General features: G+C 40.2%; 1 long non-coding RNA gene across 1 annotated transcript; it reads right to left on the bottom strand.

The window, feature by feature from the left end:
* Positions 1–7,853: 7,853 nt before the first annotated feature.
* On the bottom strand, positions 7,854–10,189 carry LOC120639159. The gene is made up of 2 exons (XR_005661299.1): positions 9,824–10,189; positions 7,854–8,305 (listed from the first exon to the last, which is right to left on the bottom strand). It is a non-coding gene; the product is annotated as an uncharacterized LOC120639159 (long non-coding RNA).

Below are 10,189 nucleotides of genomic sequence, written 5' to 3' on the forward strand. Positions count from 1 at the left end.
CTCCATCAACGCCGTGGACGTTTGTCCTCCCGCCGGCCGCCGAGGCTCGAGGAGATCACAGCCTTATCCCGTGCCCTCCGCTGTGTGGGCACGCTAGGCGCATGCAGGGGAGCTAGATGGGATGCGCGCGTGGTGTTTGGGATGGATGCAAAAGGGCGCGGGTGAACGACGATGGCGAGCGTCGCTGGGCACGGGGCGGCGATGCAACTTTTTTTTAGATTATACAGTACAACTCAGACACTCACACCTCTATGAACACGTACGCAAACCATACCTCTATGAGTATCTTCGAAGACTGAGCCGTCAAATCCTCGAGATTGATGAAGTCACCATAGGCATCTCGCTGTCGACAGAAACGTCGCCTACCACTGAATGCACAACGCCGTTAAATCTCAGAATATTCGCTCTCATAGAGAGTCGAACCCAGGACCTCAGGTGCTATCGAGGCTCTTGTAACCACTAGACTACAGGCCCTTTCGCAGGCGGCGATGCAACTTGGTCGGGCAAGATCTCCTTGTCTCGGTCGGCTACTCAGCTTCCTCTCCAGAATTCAGCTTCCTCCTCTACTGCGATTGTTTGTTCCGTCCCTCTTCTTGATTTCCATGCCTAATTTTTTCCTACAATCTTGAATCACACTGTTTTTCAGATATCTGAATTGAATTGTCCAATTAGAGAAGGGATCGGATCTCACGCCGGTGCTTCTTAGCCGATGCTCCAACCGGTGCTCAGCCAGCAGTGACCATGGAGATGCGATACTAAGTCAAGCCATCACACGCCCAGCAACTCTCTTTTGCCTTGCAACTTGCATGCGAAAAGAGAGATGAAGCAACAAAAGAGGCAAAATTAAAGCCAAGCTAGCCAGCAATTACCTCCTTTTCTCCATGAAATTTAATTAGCAGATAAACTCAATATTTGTCCAAACTTGAAAATTACATTACAACTTGGGGTTCGATTTAGCAACATGCACATGTATTCAATTACTAAGTGGCTAACTACTATGGCTCTGCCTACTGTAAACGCAAATTGTGTTGGAAAGTCATTTCACTTACCATCTTTCTTCAATGGAATTTAGTTTTTACGTAACCTTAAAATAGTTCCAGACATGATATGTGTACAAGTGTATGCAACCCATTTCAACTATATTTGTAGCTACACGTGCCATATATATAGTGGAAGTTATTTGTTGTCAAAGATGACTAAGTGTCGTTGACTTTGGATTCCATTCAAAAATTGATTTGACGTGAGATTTGATGACATATTCCTGAACTGTACGTGTTTAATCTCCTTGAACATGGTAACTCTATGGTCTTCCCTTCGAGAATGTTGATTTAACTCAGTCTCACTACTGGTGGTAGACACATTTTTAAGTAAACACCAGCCGTGGTATTCACTTCCGGTGAAGTCAGCACCTAAGCTAGGTTTGAACCATATTTGTTCAAATAATCTTGGAACAATTTTTTTTCAAATTTTGATTAGTTTTCAATTGTTCTTTGTGTGGAAAATAAAGAATTGAGGCATACAAGAATAAGGCATAAACAAATGCAATAATAGGAGGTTATGGATCGAGCACGAAGTTTAGGAGGAATATTTTTAATTAAGTGGTATTGTGATTACAAATCAGTACCAAGAATCATGTTTCTATGTAGTCAAATGCCACAACATATCAACCAAGAATTTTTTTTTAAAAAAAACATTTGTATATGAGCTCAAGGTACATGAGTCCTTAAAAGCTCATGACACCGCGCGTCTTTGAGGAACGCTTAGTGAGGTGAGAAAACCTAGAAGCATATCACTTCTACTTTGCATATGATGTAGTCACAATACAAACATTCACGTCTTCTGCATTGTAGAAATGCAATTGCAAAATAAAGGATTGCATGGTGAATGGAAGCACAACTAGTAAAACACATGTAGTCTCTCCATGTAATATGCTAAGTATTCAGTTTTTTTTTTGGAGATTAGAAGTTGACCAAAAGTGACTTTTTGAATCGCTGGTCGTATGAACGATCGGAGACATGGTTGCGTAGAGCTCGCCGAAACGAATCCATTTTACTACTCACGTGAGAAGTTTGGATAACAGGTGAGTTGATGACAAACCAATCAATATGGACCGTCGGATGTGGTCTATTATGAAATCTCCAACATGGCCGCAAGACTTTCCTCCGACCCCTTTACTTGCGCCGCCATCTCAGGTTCGCGACCCCTCTCCTCACACGGTCGTCCTCTCTCAGTAAGTCTCCGTGGTCCTCCTCCCAGGCATCGCTGCTAGTCCTCCTGAGAGTAGCCTTGCCACCAGTTTCTTCTGTGCCTTGCCCCATCGATGTAAGTTTCGTCATTATCTTTCCAACGGCACTGGTTTCGTTCAAATTGGATTAGCCGTTTAAGAGATATCATCGAAACAGTGTTGCTGTCCCATTTAGAAATAAAATCCATGTGCAGAAACTGTTTATATAAATTTGACTTTGTTAGAGATAGATTTTGCCCAGCCCACCAAAACAAAAGTTGTAGGATATTTTCTGTAGATATCCAATATGTATTTATTTTCTGTAATTGCTTAAGCGAATCAAGAGTTACAGTCAGATCAGTGAGCCAGCAGCTTGTAGTCGAATTTCTTGATAAATCCAAATTAGACTAGGTGGGAAATTAATTCCAGCTATTGTAATCTCTAAACTCTAGCCCTAGAGCCGGTGCATTCCAGCTCGTTTGGTTGGACCACGTCATCAAAATAAATTTTGTCCGTTTGATTTCCAACCTACCGTGTGGGTTCAACTCACAAACTTATATCATAAAATATTAAGACCTGCAACCATGCAGTGGGAAAAAAATCTAGATGTATCGTGCATGCTCCAGAGTTTGTTCCAGACAATCAAAAAGACAAAACATTAACAGCCATGTGATGCAGACTTATATAATATTAAAAAATTGGTATCTACTATAGGAGGGCCAGTGGTGCATACTTAGAAGTGATCAATTTGTTCCGATCCAGCGTGCGCTCCACTGGTATCTGACGCAAAATCAATTCAATTGAGAAAAATCTAGAAAAATGAGCTAGACGGAGCCAGGAAAATTAAATCCAGGCACCATGGTGGTGCAGACTTCAATAGAAGCTGGACTAAACCCAGAAAAATCCAGACTTATAAAAAGAGACAAGACAGTGTTAAAAGCTGTAGCAGAACTATAAAAGATTGGTATACAAAAAGGATCATTTCTTCCAACTAACTAGCAAATCAACATTTGTCACAGTAACTAGCAACGCAACCTGAGCACCTCACAGTCATAAAACACTTTGAAGTGAACTGCTTATCTGATTGGTAGGTTTCCATTATTTTTCCTTCTACGTATCTGAATCCTCCTGTATCTATTTCTTCCTTGTCGATATGTGTATCTGTGTTTTTTGCTTCTTATACCAGTTCCTCGCACATAGGAGTATATTTGAGAAGACCCACGTAAACCATGCATTGATCTCAACAGTAACAATACAAAAGAGTTAAAGGGGGGAAAAACATTATCTTCCAGAGTCAAGTAAATGCAAAACTGATTCAGTATGAAGCTGCCAAGAAGCGTAATGTGTTCAGGCCTATACATGCTCCAAACTTCCGGCACCAGGGCCTCCATAGGTTGTGCATCAATATCACATTGTCGAACACCTTGTGGTCAGCGAATCCTGGTCTTCTACCTCAAATCAAAAATCAATGAAAGAAAATACAAAATAGTTAAGGAGTTGGCCTAATAACTTCTGTTTATGATATTCAAGTCTATGAGTATTCAGGTTTCATGATTCAAGTTTCAAGGTATTTCTTTCAATTCCATTCATGTTCCGGTGGATCCGGATGTACAATTTGGATCTTTTATTCGTGTTCCTGTGAGTAAGTGCTGGCCCCACTTGCTCAGCTTTACCGGTAAATGTTAAGGATGTTTCAGGTTGTGTCCGTTTCAGACGGAAACTACTATTTCATTGGTGTTCATTCATTCATGATTCATGGATCGTTGTTGCTATGTTCCTTCCAATTCTAGTTGCTTGCTGAGTATTCGTACTCACCCTTGCATTTATTTGGTTTTTTTAGGTACCCAATGATTGCGGCATGCATGGGAATGGGGAGTAGCACTGTCTGCAAGAGCACATACATTTGTTTACACCTGCTTAGTTCATCTTACCAATTCTTAGAGTATAGATGGTTAAACTTGGCTACTTATTCTTTCTATAGTTGAGACGGTATCATGGTCGGTTGGGTCAACTCAGTGTGCTGTTGGAATGGGCTGTAATGCGTATTTAGGATTCCTATGCTATTTGGTTGCTTTGCTATATCAATTGTGTGTCTAGTGTGTCCTATTTACAGGAGCAACTCTGTCGAAAATTTGTATAATAGTCATACTTGTGTTTTTAATGCGTTTTTTGGTGGCCTCTGGACTGTGGAAAAATCTGGGGTGTTACACTCCCCACCCGTCTTGACCATGTGACCAAGAGGTGTAGAGTCTTGTCCTAATTGGCCTAATGATAGCTAAGTCGACATTACTTCTTTGATGGTTAGAATTTGAAATTAATGAAAAAGATAACTTTCATATGTACAGAGTCTTTTGAAATCCAGATGGTTGGTTGCTATCAGCCCATTTTGTACTAATTGTGGAATTGAGAAAAAATATACTAATTAAATTGTCATATTTATTATTATGCATTATGCTCTGTTTCATTCGCTTGTTCATGTGTCCTGCTTTTGCACACAATGGTAGATATCCATCTTATTCGAAAGAATTCAAAACTTACAAACTAATGGAAACACATGATCAAAATAAATCTTGAGTGGGCTTTACAACCGAAGAAATAGTATTGTTAGAAGACAATTGTGGATTCAACTAACTATTATTATTTCTTGGTCAGTTACATATGGGGTTCGTCCACAGCCAATTACAAAGAGGTTGGAACCATCACACCAAAAATAACCAATGAACAAAATTAATTGATACAGATCAAGTTTTCAAGTTTGTGTGCAAAGCATGTGTTTGAAAACAAACTACAAATTAAAGATATAACAAAGTAAAACCATTAAGGAAACATATACCATATATTATTAAAAACGGAACCACAATACCAAACATATTATGAGTTCAGTACATCAAAAACATATATAGTGCTGAAACATGAAACATCATAATCATTGACTATTATTTATGCTTATTAGCTCCAGAAAAGAAGATTGATGCTAGCATCTTTTACATGCCATTGCACTGAGCTGATCTCAGTTTGGATCTTTGAAATATACTCATCACTCATTATTTGGTGCCAGAGTAGAAACAGTCTAGTTAGTCCCCTTTTTCTTAGCTTTGCTATGATAGCTCATGTGTCCACCCAACGCTTGTGCTGAGGAAAATTTAGCAGGGCAAATCTTGCACTCATATATATGCCCGCCTCTTTCATTTTTCATCATGGAGCCTGACATACTCTGCGCAATATTATCAGAAGCACCAACTGTTTCCATCACCGGCACCTGCTGCTCCTTTGGCACCTCTGTAGGGTTCTCAAAAATTGGACCAAGATCTAAACCTTCTATGGTGTTAAGGTGCGCATGGAGAACAGCAACATGATCGCCTTGAAGCAAGGATGTGATTGGTGGAGCCTCCATAGACATAATCGCCATATGATCAGAGAAATTGAGGTAGTCACTTACTGGGCGTGTCAAAAAATCATGCTCAGATGAGAATGATTGTTGTTGATTGATTGAGTTTGCAGTGAACCTCTCTTGGAATGGAATGGAGCCGACTGGGGTAACGGTGGTAGGAACTGTGTGTGGAAAGAGCGATGACAGTGGGAGTCGTTCCTCCGTGAAGTTTGGCAGTGTAGAATTATGATTCATTGGCATCTTGGATGGTTCTTGTGGTGCTTGGAAAATAGGCTGGCTCTGCGATGATGTATCAACGATTGGCATCGCTATTGTGCCTACCAATGCTTCATGCAAGGGGGAAACTATGGGTTCATTGTTTGTTGAGTTGATATCCGGAGGGGGATTCATGGTTTTTGAGAACTAGCTTATTGGAAAATACAGAGCTATGCTAGAGTATACTTTCGATGAGTACCCTGGATAGCTATTTATAGGGACCAAGAAAATCATTGTAATATTGCCCTTGTGTGTGAGCTATATCTATAATAGATATTGTCATTAATAATTGTCCCCAACAACTATATATAAGATATGTGAAATTAATGTGACTCATTGATTTACTCAATCTTTAAAGATTCTATTTGGAAATTTAAAACGTGTATGTGTTGTAGTTGGTATTGGCGGGCGTCTTAAATTGAGGATATGATCAAATCTTTGAGCCTGTGATCAAATCTTTTCGCATCATCTAATTAGTATTTCCTATTAATTAGTGATATTGAAGATAAAACTGTTGGTCTCATTTGGTAATTCATTAAATCCAAGATATGTTTGCCTTTGGATAATCATTCATGAATCTTTAGCTAGAAGATATGGTTTCTAAACATAAAAAATGATATCTTTCTACCATTGGTGATCGCTACTAAGACCGTGTGGCTAGCCATCCTTTTTTCGTATGATAAACTATTATAAGAGCAAAATCGTATTTTTGTTTGCACCCTCCATTTAAATAACATATTGTCATTAACCTCTTAGTGAGCCGCTTGTGTGACTTCCTCGATCTCGAGGATTTGCGGATCAATCTTCAAAGATACTTATAGGGGTAGAGTTTGTGTACGTATATTCATAGGGTGAGTATGCGTGCACTGTGAATATCTAAGTTGTACTGTGTAATCTAAAAAAACTACCCCTCCCTTTCCATGATAGGTTATTTGACATGCATGGGCTAGATGAGGGAAGCAACACCAAAGAAGCGAGGCTGGATAGCAAAAAGAATAAGAAAACCAAAATCCAACACTATAAGGAACTGAATAAAAAGAATATTTATGCCATAAAGAGAGGCATCTAAGGTTTAAGAGTGAAAACAAAATCAACAATACAATTTGGTAATTCCTAAAGGAAAATTAGCATAAGTACGAACATAAATGTGTAACAACTTTACATTTCTTGCCATGTAACTTTAAAGTGGCGTATCAACAAATTGACATAACTGCAAATAGAAAATAAAAGTACTTTACATAACTTTTAAGGGTGTGACCATTTCTGGCAAGAACTACTTATTATGGGTGCTAGATGGTGAAACTCCGTTGAAGACCACTACTATGCTTTGCTCTGTTTTTGTGAATTCTGTCGTCGGCTGCCGGCTGAGCAGGGCAAGCAAAGGAACCGTCGGGAACCAGCACGTGCACCTAAGCAGTGTACATTTCTCGTGTGTGTTTAGCTTGCATCTGGATGAACTTCGCTAACAAGTTTTAGCACAGGCTTTGATCCTAAAGTCTGGAAATCTCGTCTCCTTGGTCATATCTCATGCACTTCTCGATCTAACCTTGGCCAGGCCAAGCACAGGAAGTAAAGACAACAGACTGTAAGTCTGCAACCTGACCAATTGCAATTTGCAAGTAGGTTACCTTGAATTGACTGTTTGACCAATCCAAATCCAAAGCACAAAATGTTACATCAAACCCTGGTTTCACAATATTGGCAATGCAGGTAGCACCAAGAGCAGAATTCAGTTGTGTTGGATTAACATACCCAGAATGGTTCTAAATACGGAAGGGGGCAAACATAATAACATGTGCACATAGTAATATTTGAATGCCATTACACCATCAGTATAATCATCCTCTCCTTTATCTACCCTATCTCAGTCGTCTAATCAAGAAAGGTTGCATATTTTATGACCAATCGTTAGTCAAATTCGAACAAAAAAAAGCCTAGCAACTTGTACGATTTCTATGTCAAACAGCAGGTCAAAGCAAGGTATAACAAACGGAATAACTGCCAACCCCAGCATTGCAACTGATACATTGGGTTATCAGGTGTATTGAGTAACTCACAATTTTACATGACACCGCACAGCCGCGGACCAATCAAGCAATGATAAAAAAAGGATTAGCATACAGGTACCGTATGCAGCTCTGCGGCATGAAACATAAGTATGCTAGACAGCCAATTCAAACACGATAAACCCATGCATTAAGTCTTGCTATATAGATCCTATTCACCTTAACCTGCATAACTAGCTAGAAAAAGAAAGGAATACTGGCATGCCCAGAACGGTTCTGACGGAGGGAGTCAAATTATAGGAACACACTATACTGGAATCATGCCGTGTAATTCTGGGGCAAGTCTATTCAGCTCAAAAGTTCACTGAGCACTTCCATCAGTCTATTCATCTTCCTTCTGAGCGTGGAAAGTTCAGCTCAAAAGGTCACCTGCACATCACGTAGGCAGAAACTTTTAGAATTGTTTCTATATAGGTTTTTGTTTGGGTTAAGAAAGTAGACTGTAGAGGCAACGATTTCAAATATTTGTAACTGTCTCGCAGTATTTCTGTTACCAGAGAAGGAAATACATGTTTGGCTATTTCCTGTATCCTGTAGGTCTATTGTATATGTTCCTGCCAGCATCTACATGAGTACATGAACATAGTAAAATCTGATCCTGGCAATTGCCAAACAGTTTACAAAAGGGTAGGAAGATGGTAATAAAGTATGTGATACAAATTGATTCAAAATATCGGTGCATCATTTTGCTTGGGGTTTTGGACCAGTTAAATTGGCTGGGGAATAGCCCATGGAGCAGTTTCACTGATCAGCAGGAGTTTATTCTACGTGAATATATAGCCATTCCAACAAGAGGTTTCCAAATACCACACCTCACTATATTCAGGGGCTGAGCTACATACAGCTCAGTGGATGCCCATGCACCCACACCAAAATGAAAGTTTAGTGTTAATCATCAAATTTTCACCATATAAATGAGAGGGCTAGCAACAAATCTATGAGCAGGGCACCCCTGTCAATTCAGCTCTAACTTCATCCTTGACAATATTTAATCTGACTTGATGACAATAAAACCGAGCAACTCACAGCAATCATGGGGACAATTTATTATTCACTTATTATGAACAGTAAAGAACCTGCAAGTTGATGACATCTCTTGTATTCCAATGACTATCTAATCAAATCGTCATTTATTGCAGAGAAATTAGTGGTGACACTATCATGCTATGCAATGTTTTACCAAATAGCTAGTGCTTAATAGCAGAGTCTAAAATGAATAACCATACAAATACAGAGCAAAAATCTATTAGATGCAGTATATGTCGAGGAAGAGGTCCTTTACACCGCACTATATTTAGTCTCATCAATCATGTCAGTGAGCTACTCACAAGGATCATGGGGACACAGAGCTGTTACCAATTATGGATAGCAGAGATTTAGCAAAGTTTGGTGATACCTTGTTCACTCTTCAGATTATTTGCCAAATGCCAATTATTCTATCACTTAGTGGCCCTTTGGATACCAATTAATGCAGATGCTATGCAATACTCCTTAACATAACAACTAGCTAGTATGCAATAGCAAAGCTTAGTGATGGCGACCTCAAGTTAGGAGAACTAGTAATGTCCTATCGAGTAGGTGAACTCCATACTGAGGTAGGTTTAATGCACAAATGAAAAATTATCACAGCAGTAAATTAGAGAAAAAGTAAGAGTTGGAAAATCGACCACCAGACCACAACTCACAAAGCATCCACATGGCTCCAATGCTAGTTAAACTCCAAGGAAGGACTAATTACTTACTATTACTGACTATTTATGCCACACACCACATCATGTTAAACCACAAGGACCAAAATTCCTCCGAAGAGAGAAGAAATAAAGGTCAATTTGACACTCGTCATATATGATGGCATCTAAGATTGCAGACAGAGAAGTGATTAATTACCTCACATTCGGGCATCAAGCCGCCAGCGACGATCCCACGCACTTATCCCTCACAAATCACACCAATCTCAGCAGAATGTAGGGAATGAGGGAGCAGCAGTGCACAACAGACAGAGCCGGGTATCCGGCATTGTAGATGTTGGAACCGGAATGGAACAGATGCGCAGCATCCTGATTGGCCGGGTCCTTCACGAGACGCTGAGCGCCTTGCCCACAACGATGAGCACAGCAGGGATCAAGTAGATCTGGTAAAGCGCAAGGGCGTGAATGGTCACAGCACTGACACGATCGCGTTCCGGCTCGCGACCAGGGCGGCCTTCGTGCTGACCCTGTGCTCCCCCGGCGGCCGCAGCCTGCCGCCGCGAGA

The sequence above is a fragment of the Panicum virgatum genome, chromosome 6K (genome assembly GCF_016808335.1).
Source record: "Panicum virgatum strain AP13 chromosome 6K, P.virgatum_v5, whole genome shotgun sequence".
NCBI classification, from domain to species: domain Eukaryota; kingdom Viridiplantae; phylum Streptophyta; class Magnoliopsida; order Poales; family Poaceae; genus Panicum; species Panicum virgatum.